Source organism: Etheostoma spectabile, unplaced genomic scaffold (assembly GCF_008692095.1).
Source record: "Etheostoma spectabile isolate EspeVRDwgs_2016 unplaced genomic scaffold, UIUC_Espe_1.0 scaffold340, whole genome shotgun sequence".
Taxonomy (NCBI): Eukaryota; Metazoa; Chordata; class Actinopteri; order Perciformes; family Percidae; genus Etheostoma; species Etheostoma spectabile.
The window spans coordinates 784,144-794,073 of NW_022605588.1; the positions used below are offsets into that span (position 1 = coordinate 784,144).

General features: G+C 39.3%; 1 pseudogene; it reads right to left on the reverse strand.

Annotated features, from left to right (window-relative positions):
* Nucleotides 1–6,765: 6,765 nt before the first annotated feature.
* LOC116686248 (protein lin-28 homolog A-like) overlaps nt 6,766–9,930 on the reverse strand; it is an 11,440-nt pseudogene continuing 8,275 nt past the window's right edge.

Genomic DNA, 9,930 nt, shown 5'->3' on the forward strand with positions numbered 1-9,930 from the left:
AACTGTCCAATTATAATACAAAGGAATTACACTATTATTTACACTATTACTAGTTCTTTTTAATGCTGTCTCATTTTCTCAATAAAATACACGTAGACAAAAACATTATCATGTGTTATACAATAGTTTCAGGTAATATAATAACAGCAAAAGTGTTTTAACCAAACAGAATCCTATTCTTCATAATGTATGTTTACGGCGAATTCTATTAACACTAAACAGAGTTTTTATTTTTTTCTTATTATCAATCAATCAATCAATCAAAATTTATTTATATAGCACTTTACAATTACCCGCAGCATCAAAGCGCTTTAACAAAGAGATAAATCACAACATACAACAGAGAGTAAACACAGAAAACAAAATCAGAAAAGGTTACAAAGAAACAAAAAAGATATTGTCACACCACTGCTACGATTAAAAGCCACTGAACAGTATTGTTTGATTTGGACCGAAAAGGTGACATCTGTAACAGTACGTAATCAGGGGGTAACTTGTTCCTAGTCTCGGGGCAGCAACTGCAAAAGCCTGATCACCCACCGTTTATACCTGGACCTTGGGACTTCTAAACCAACTGATTTGAAGACCGCAACGACCGGTTGTGTTCCCGCACAGTTAAATTTCAGACAGATACTCTGGCAGACCATTTAAAGCTTTAAAACAAAAACAATAAAATCTTAAAATCTATTCTAAAACGCACCGGGAGCCAATGCAGTTGTAGAGAACGGGAGTGATGTGGGCACGTCTGGGTGTATTTGTTAAAAGCGAGCAGCAGCGTTTTGAACAGTTGAAGACGTGAATGGAGGTCTGAGTCAGACCAACATAGAGGCATTGCAGTAGTCCAACCTTGAACTGATAAAAGCATGAACGGCCTTTCTAGGTCATGCCTGTTCAGAAGGGTTTAACTTTAGCCACAGGCGAAGCTGGAAAAAGCTCATTTTAACAACGTTACTGATCTGCTTGTCAATTTCATGCTGCAGTCAAAAGTAACCCCAAGTTTTTGACAATAGATCCGTGCAAGATGCCAGAGCTCCCAAACTCACAGCTGGGCCTTCTGCATGCCTGGAGTATAAATAATACACTCCGTTTTATTATCATTCAAATTAAGAAAATTGTCTGAAAGCCACAACTTAATATCACGATGCACTTAGCAGGGAATTTAGTGCAACACTGTCATTTGCTTTAATAGGCAATAGATTTGCAAATCATCCGCTAGCAATGAATGACAGGTTGGGCTTCCCTATAATCGCCCCTAAAGGCAGTAAATATAAAGAAACAGAATAGGGCCAAGGATGGATCCCTGTGTACCCCACAAGAGAGAGGAGCAACTGACAGGGAGGTCACCATCATAACAGAAAAACTCCTATTTGACAGAAGGAGCTGAACCATTTAAGTGCCAAACCTTGATGCCTACACAATTCTCAAGGCGTGAGAGGAGCCGCATGGTCCCTGTATCAAACGCCGCTGTGAGGTCCAAAAGGAATAAACAGTAGGATTCCCGGCATCTACAGATAGGGCAAATCATTATGTACCCTCAGAGTGCAGACTCAGTGCTGTGCGTGATCTAAACCAGATTGAAACTTTTCAAAAACACAGTTCAGTTGTAAAAAAACTGTAACTGTATAAAAACAATTTTTTCTAAAACCTTTGAAAGAAAAGGCAGATGAGAGACTGTCTAAATTGGACAGCACTGTAGGGTCAAGACTAGTCTTCTTAAGTAGGGCCTGACCACAGCAGTTTAAAGGCAGCTGGGACAGAACCTAAGTAAGACAGGAATTAAAAAGATAAGAAGACTCGCCCAATGGTATTTAAAAACCTCCTTCACTATTTTGGCGGGACAATGTCTAAGGGACAGTTGGTGGGTTCATGTTTACAACCTCACTAGTAACGTCAGAGAAACAGCTTAAATTCCTCAAACACAGCTGAGTGTGTAGGAGACAGGTAAAAACACCTTAAAATAGCACTGGTGATCTTCCTAATAGATGCTACTTCTCAATAAATAACCAAGAAATTTCTCACACTGAACTGATTGACACATCTTTCGAAGAGGAGCATGGGTTTATGACAGAGTTAATATTATTAAATACAGTCTAGTTCATGGCAACTGCTAGTTATGACAGAAGAGAGATGCTGCATCTTTGCCACCTTTACAGCACTCTGGTATGTGGCTAGACTGTCCCTTAATACACCCAGGGACACATGTAAATTGTCTTTCTTCCATCTTCGTTCAGCTTGTCGGCAGTGTTGCCTTAGGGCTCTTGTAGTGTCATTTAGCCAGGGGTCCGCCTTCGGTTTAACAGCTTTAGTCCGATAAGGGGCAATAGAGTCTAAAATGTCAGTGCTTGTGGAATGGAACTCAGAGAGAATGTTATCTGGGGAAGAGGGAAAGACCAGACCATTCTTTATGTAGAACTGTGAGCCCACAAACACAGATGCAAACTCTCCAGCTGAAGAGGAGGTGATGCAGCGGCGCCTAGAAGCCGAGGAGACAGGCTTAATAGCAGGAGGTGGAACACTGATCTCAAACCTGATGGGGAAGTGATCAGAGATACCAGTTTCAGTTATTTCTCCAAGTGAAACTGAAAGCCCATAGGAGATGATGATTATTACATTTTCATATTACATTAGATCCAATGTTGATAAAATGCATGGTTTAAAGTTAAAAATAGATTTGTGTAGATTTGCTGCACATCATCCTCCAGTAGGCCTGCAGCAGGAGGGAGTTCATGTTACCTAAGGGGAACTAGATGACTCCAACGTTGAGTCGGGTCCAGAGGATTGTGTCTCCCAAAGACTAACTCTCAGTATGACTGAACTGGCTCACTTAAGACATATTACCTTCAAAGGGATTTAAATATGTATTAGAGTCTGTTACAGGGCTTTGTGTTATCTTATTTCTTAAAATAGATCTATTCAGAGTAGTATTTAATTTTTTGTATTAATTGCGTTCACTGTAAGATTTAATTATGATTTGTATTTCCAAATGTTAGACTGTCTGTGTGTGTAATGTGATGTCATAAAGAGTATTGTCGCAAGAACAGAGTGAAGGACCCCAGGAAGAAGAGCTTTTAGCTTATGCTAAGCTAATGGGGATCCAGATAAAACGGACAAAAAGCGGCCCATCTCTATGCATGTCATTCTTCCTCAAACTTATATTTTGAGATTTTGGTTGAGATACTGACACAGTGTTAATGTGGTAGGTCCCATAAAATAAATCTGTTCTTCATTACATTGTTTTCCCTCGCTGGTGTTTTTAAGGATGAAACCAGGGGGCAGTTTCCCGAGTTCTACCTTGAGAAGTTAACCTTTTCATCTTTAGATATAAATGATGTGCATTCCTTCCACTGATGTTTTAATCAAAGCTAGGCTAGAAAGCTGTCTGTTTGTCCCAGTGCTTGTACAGAAAGGTCCTCCAAACAGTTTGAAGGGTTCTTGGTTGGTAACCTACCATATGGCAGAGAGTTCTTTTTTCTGTAAATTTACAATGTAACCTTAGAATTCAGAACTTTCTCTCTGACTATTAGCCCTCTCTCCTGGGTCCGTGACATTATCTTTTTCTTCTTAGAACGCGGTCGCAGCAGAAGCCACTTCCGCTTGCCAACATCAAGCTGACAGGAAACTCCGTGGCAGATACAGTCTCAGGTCTTTCTGGAGAGCTTCACTGGTCTGACCCACTTGAGATTAAACTAGGGGATGTGGCCCGTGAACTACATGGAGTGTGACACCCCTAATATACAAGCTTTTTCTCAGATCTACAGTATTAACCCTATCTTGTGGTCTTCATAGAGATAACCTGGTTTCATACTTGGCGACAACTTGGCTGTCTCAATGACAACTCCATCCACCGAGGAAGATGACTGAAATGTGTCTGAGAACTCCTCAGCTAGCCAATAAGTGCACCTTGAGTTAAGATTTGTTTTTTTCTCATTTTAGACCATATTATAATCTTTTATTATTAAAAATCAGACTTGTTTCAGTGTTATCCAACTCTAGTTTGCATGGCACAGAAATGTGATGGATTAAAGACATTTAGATACAAGAAACTGGTAAATGAAACACAAATCTTGGTAGATCTTTAATTTTCCATTGCATTGCAGCACAATATATTTCAGTTACAGGTTGGAAAAGTGGTAGATGATCCACATTCAAAGACCAACTTAATCATTAAGTTTCTAATAAGGCTCCAGTACATGTTCAGCAGCAACCATGAGAACTGAGTAAAGGTGAAACCTTTACCCAGAGTTAACATAGCCATGCAGGAACATTCTTTGTGTGCAGTAAGGGACTCTGGTATTGGAGTGGAGTTTCCAGAAAGACAAAAAAATTGTGGGTGTGTCAGCTCTGGTAAGCAAAGATATGGCTATTAATTTGAAGTATGCAAGTGAACATTGCGTCCGTGTATTTATTAGTGATTGTGTGTCTCTCTATTTCCTGGAAACAAGGCTCTGACATCATTCAAAAGCACCACTTTGGTCTTAAAGTTCAGGATGTTTTGTGATATACATTGGCAGCAACAACAGACATAAATCTACCAGACCCCTTGGAGAATATGCTCTATGAGGTAGCACACAAAGACAAAGTAATAAATACTTGGACAGACCACGCAATAAACTAAACTAAACATACTGTACAAAACTATTTTTGGACATGCTGTTCATAAGCTGTCCAAAAACCACACCTGAGGTAGACTTGTATAGATTTCTTGACAAGACGAGTTCTGTCTTGGTCACACATAATGACAAACTAGACGTGGTTAAATGAGAGTATTATACATGGTAGACTGGAGCCCACACTGCCCCCCAGTGAGCATTGTGGCAAACCCAAGCACATATTATAGGCATAATCATCTTTAATAATGATCAATACTGATGCTTTTAATCATCCTTTGTGCTGTGTAAACAGTGGGCTTGTGTGTTTGGTCCCCTTTTACATGAAAAAAGATAATCTATCATTCTATTCATTATCATGCAGTCACATCATAAACATTATATTAATACCTGTGAAAATGACACCGGATATCTACAATAAAAACATCATCATGTCTTGTAAATTAATGTGCTATTCCAGGGCTTTTATTCGGTTTGGTTCCTGTACCTGCTTTGTTGGCTTTTTATCTACGCAGGGATTTTATCAAAAACACAATATCGGTTATAGACTATTCAATATCCAAACGGCAAGGGAGGGAGCAATATTTACTAAAAATATGTGTCAAACCATTGTGAATGAAGTGCTGTGGTCGTGGCCCATAAACCCTATCCTACAAACTAAAGAAAAATCTGTGTTCAGTTCAGATCCTGGCACAAATAACACTTGTTTTACACTTCAGAATTTTCAATGAAATTTGAGAATAATACTACAAAAATGATCATTCTCTCCAATATCGTGAATCATATTGCAATCACATTATCAATCAAAATAATCACTGTGAGATATTTTCCTCATATCATGCAGGTCTTATTGTATGTATGTATAATATATGTTAGCCGAACACCCCCTACCAAGAAATGCAATGCACCCAAGACAGACAATTCTCAAACCCATCCTGAGAGACACTACAGGTGAAAAATGATGGCTCTGATGTCACTGAGAAAGCATTTTCACATACATAAGCCATGTTTCCATCCAACCGTTTTAAGCAGAGTAATATAGAATGAAACGGCCTCGTGGAAAATTTCATTTCATTTCATGAATATCGACACAAAGTTTATACGTTCTCTCTTTTGATCAAACTTTCTCTTAATTGGTAAACAGCTTATGGGATTCATGAAGATGCAAATGTAATTTGCCAAATAAATATTGAATTGTAATTACGCTTCAGTTCATTTTATGTTGCAAACCGCCATGAAACGAAGAAGAACACGTTTTGGTGATTTCCTTTCTTTGCAGACATGGCGGGTGTCAACGAAGACAGATATGGTGGACAGTAGGAGACAAGAGAATTTTTTTAATTGAGTTTAAAAGCAAAATATATTTTTAGATAGTTTTCGTCTGGCATTCACGTGCATCTGCATCCTCACGGTGATACTTGATAACATTGTTATATCTTGACATCAGCTGGCACTACTACATCTTATACAGTAGGAATCATTTTAGCAAAACGTTGTTCGTAAATGTTTGCTTGGATGTTCTGTGATTCTGTGTGAAAATGAACGGAAAACCCGTGAAATGTCACAAATCTATTCGATATACCAATTTGACCGGTAAACAGCATGTGTCATTTGTAGGTGTGTATTCGCTTTATAACTTATGGATCAGCCTGTTCTCATGAACCGAATGTTAAAAAAAAGAAAGCTACGAAAACGTTTTTTTGTTCAGCGAGAAAAACTCTGAATAAATAGTGAATATAAAAAGATAATATATATGTACGTTCAGCCCCCTCACTAAAATGAGTGAAGGAAAGTTAATACTAATAAGTAATAACTGAGCAAATATTGTTTATGTGACTAAATCCCTGATACATGTGTGACCATTCCCTTCAGATTAATACTGATCTGCAGACAAAGTCTGCATATGAATTCAAATAATGAAATGTCAACTTGGTAATTAAGACATCCTTTTTCCACTTGAACGTTCTTTCTGTTTAAAGAAAAGATTAAAGAAGTGGCGATTCAGTGGGTTTTCAACCATCTAGCCATCTAGTGGCTCAGAAAGGAAAGATCTGGTTGGCGAAGCTTCATTGGACCAGCCCGACTCTCCGGGCTCCTACTGGCTGAGCTAGAGCCCGCCCCCTGGAAAGGTGTTCTCAGAAAAGGAGGACATCCATACATATTTGATTTGTTTTCTCTCTTACATTCACATGTTGGATGTTTAGCCCGTCTTTCAAGTTTAGTAGCCCAGTTACTTTTTGGGGGGGAAATTATATTGTAATATTCTGCCAAAACGTTTTTATGGGAGAAAAAAAACTTTTATTTTGGGAGAATAAACAAGAATAAAAATTGGAATATTATGAAAATAATGTCATAGAATTACATAAAATGTTTGTCACATTTTTCGCTTGGCATTTGATATTTGCTTGCTATTTAGATTTTGTAATACTTCGTGGAGACCAACAGGGTGGAATCCTGTCAGGTGGTTTGTTTTAATCATTCTGGATTCTGAAAACCAGAGCCGAGGATCCGACTTATATGGGTTGGAAGGCCGATATATCTTTAGACAAATGCAGTGCCACTTTGTTTTGTTACACTTATCAATATCATGAACTTTAGTATTGTTTGTGCCATAAAGTCAGTGAGAGAGTTTTAACCATTTTTGCAACGCTTCACTTAGGAAAATGTATTTAAAGTATAAAAGTACTTCATGTAGAAAACAGTTGTGTGTTTTATGGTCTAATCATTTCAGCTGGACTATTAGGCCGTTATTTTGTTTAAAGCTACAGCGCGTAGTTTGTGTCTCACCCAGGAGGAATTAATGACACTGTGGGCGTTTCCACATGATACAAGCCTTCTGTGATCCTAGCTAAAGCTGTCAGATTAATGTAGTGGAGTAAAAAGTAGAATATTAATAATATAAAATACGAGTACCTCAAATTCACACTTAAGTACAGTACTTGGGTAAATGTACTTAGTTACATTCCACCACTGATAAATAGAACCTGTGCTTCCGTGTTCTGATATATGAAAACATCTGCTAAAAAGGTCTATTATATCCATCATGCAGGTTTTATAGCACACGCTGATATAGACTCATGTCAAATATGTACCAACCCATAAATGACTCAGGTCTGCTCTGGGGCTTCAGGCCACCCACCCTGTATGTGTGCAGTGTTTTGGAGTTGGAAACCCAAAATGAAAAGGCTGAGTTACCAGAGCCCGCGTCGTGTCAGACCAGCCCCGGGACTTGATATGTGGTGTTACTACACGGCTGACGTAGCAGTGAGTCGGATGGTTCAGTCAGTGCTAAGACACTTATCTGAGGTGGGAAAACCACTTGGAAAGAAAAATAGTTTTCAGAGGGGATATGTCTGCCAGCACTCTATTGGAGAAACCATAACACTTGTCCCACAGTGATGACCCCCATGTAGCCGCTCAATAAATGAACCCTGAGAGAGCGCTGCTGTATAAGCAGTGTTCCAGTGGAAACCCTCACAGTTTCTCTCTGAGGGTGGCCGGCCTCTGCTCCTCTTCCTGGTCCTGGTCCCTCTGCTGCTGCTGCTGCACTATGAGTGGACAACTGGCCACCATGTGGGAAACACTCGGAGGGTTGAAGGGGCCGCTGACACGCTTTGGCATGATGGCCGGGTCTTTTGCAGTTGTAGCATCTACAGTGAACAGAAGGCGGAAAATCTGAGACCACAGAGGGACTGTTGCAGTTTTTTCTCAGATACTTTGGCAAAATTGCTGAATGCACATCATCACTCTCCTAACACTGTGTGCAAGTCATTTTTTCAGTCATCTGGCGTCATAACGCCATTATTGCTGCAGAATGGGACAAACTGACCAACACATAGATAATAAAAGATTAATACTTGGCATCCGTGTATCAGTACAAAATTGCCACTGAAAATATCGCGATACTATGCTGTATCATTTTTCCCCCCCACCCCTGCAACAAGTCCAGCTGAGCTGCTGAGACCATTAAACACACAGCTGGTTGGATCCTTTACTCTTCCTACAATGGGAGTTCTGCATTAAGTACTTTTACTTGAATACTTACAAGTAAGTACATGTTTCTGACAATACATGCTTTTACATAATTAATATTTCCATGCAGGACTTTTACTTGTAACAGAGATTTTTTTACAGTGTGGCGTTAGTACTTTTACTTAAGTAAAGGATGTGAAAACTTATTTCACTGCTGTTGAATTATTACAATCCGGGTCAGAGTTTTGACAAGTAGCTGGTTTCCAATCCACTGGGAATCCACTTCCATGTGCAGTGAAGTGATTAGATCCCACCATCAGGGGGCAGCACAGCCCCGCTTTGTGTTCAGGGCCCTGGGTCTCCCACATCAGCTGCAGCCCCAGAGGATTTGGCCAAAGTGATCTCCTTCCCTCAAAGGGGGTGCATGTTGTATGTACGGAAGAGGATTAAGGTCAATGTGGAAAATGTTAACATTTGATTTCTGAGTTCAGAGTCTGAAGAAAAAAGGTCTGAATTGTGACAGACTTTAGAATTCTGACTGTGTTCTCGTAATGCTGACCAAGGAAAAAATAAGAAGAAGTGTTCAGATCCTTTACTTAAGTAAAAGTACTCATACCATACTGTAAACAATACTCTGTGACAAGTAAAAGTCCTGCTTTCAAAATGTTACTTAAGCATGCAAGTATGATCAGGAAAATGTATTTAAAAGTATTTAAAGTAAAAGTACTTCATTCAGAACTCTCCTCCTATGGTAGAAAGTGTGAGGGATCCAACCAGCTATGTGTTTATGGTATCATCAAAATCTGCTTATGAATATAGTAAATGTTGGATAGGATAGAAAAACACAATTGTGCTAAATGAAACTTTCATTTTTAGTTTCACTTGATTTTAAACAAATTGTACATCCAAAGCCAACACAAATTTTCTATAAACTCAGTCTGCCACATGCCAACAATTCCAGTGCTGGTTCCGTGGTACCAGAATTTTGGATAGTCGTCATGGAAACATGAATTGGTCATGTGACGAGGGCTGTGAAGATTGGCAGAACAGGCAGCAAAGTGACAGTAATCTGATCCGGAGGAAATCCCAATAGTCAGATAACCAGCCCACTAGCCCAGTGGATTGGAGATATATTGTTTCTATCTTCTCCGTAAACTGCCCCCCCAAACAACACCTGGTTCAGCCCAATCCTGAAATCAGCCGGGCGGGACCATAAGGGATCATATCAACCAAATCTGGAGAGTGTCCCAAATTTCATAGAATATATAGAATATTTCACCATTAACCTCTGCTATGGCAAATCATAATGTCATTCACATGAACAACAAAAACAATTAACAATAATTTGGTG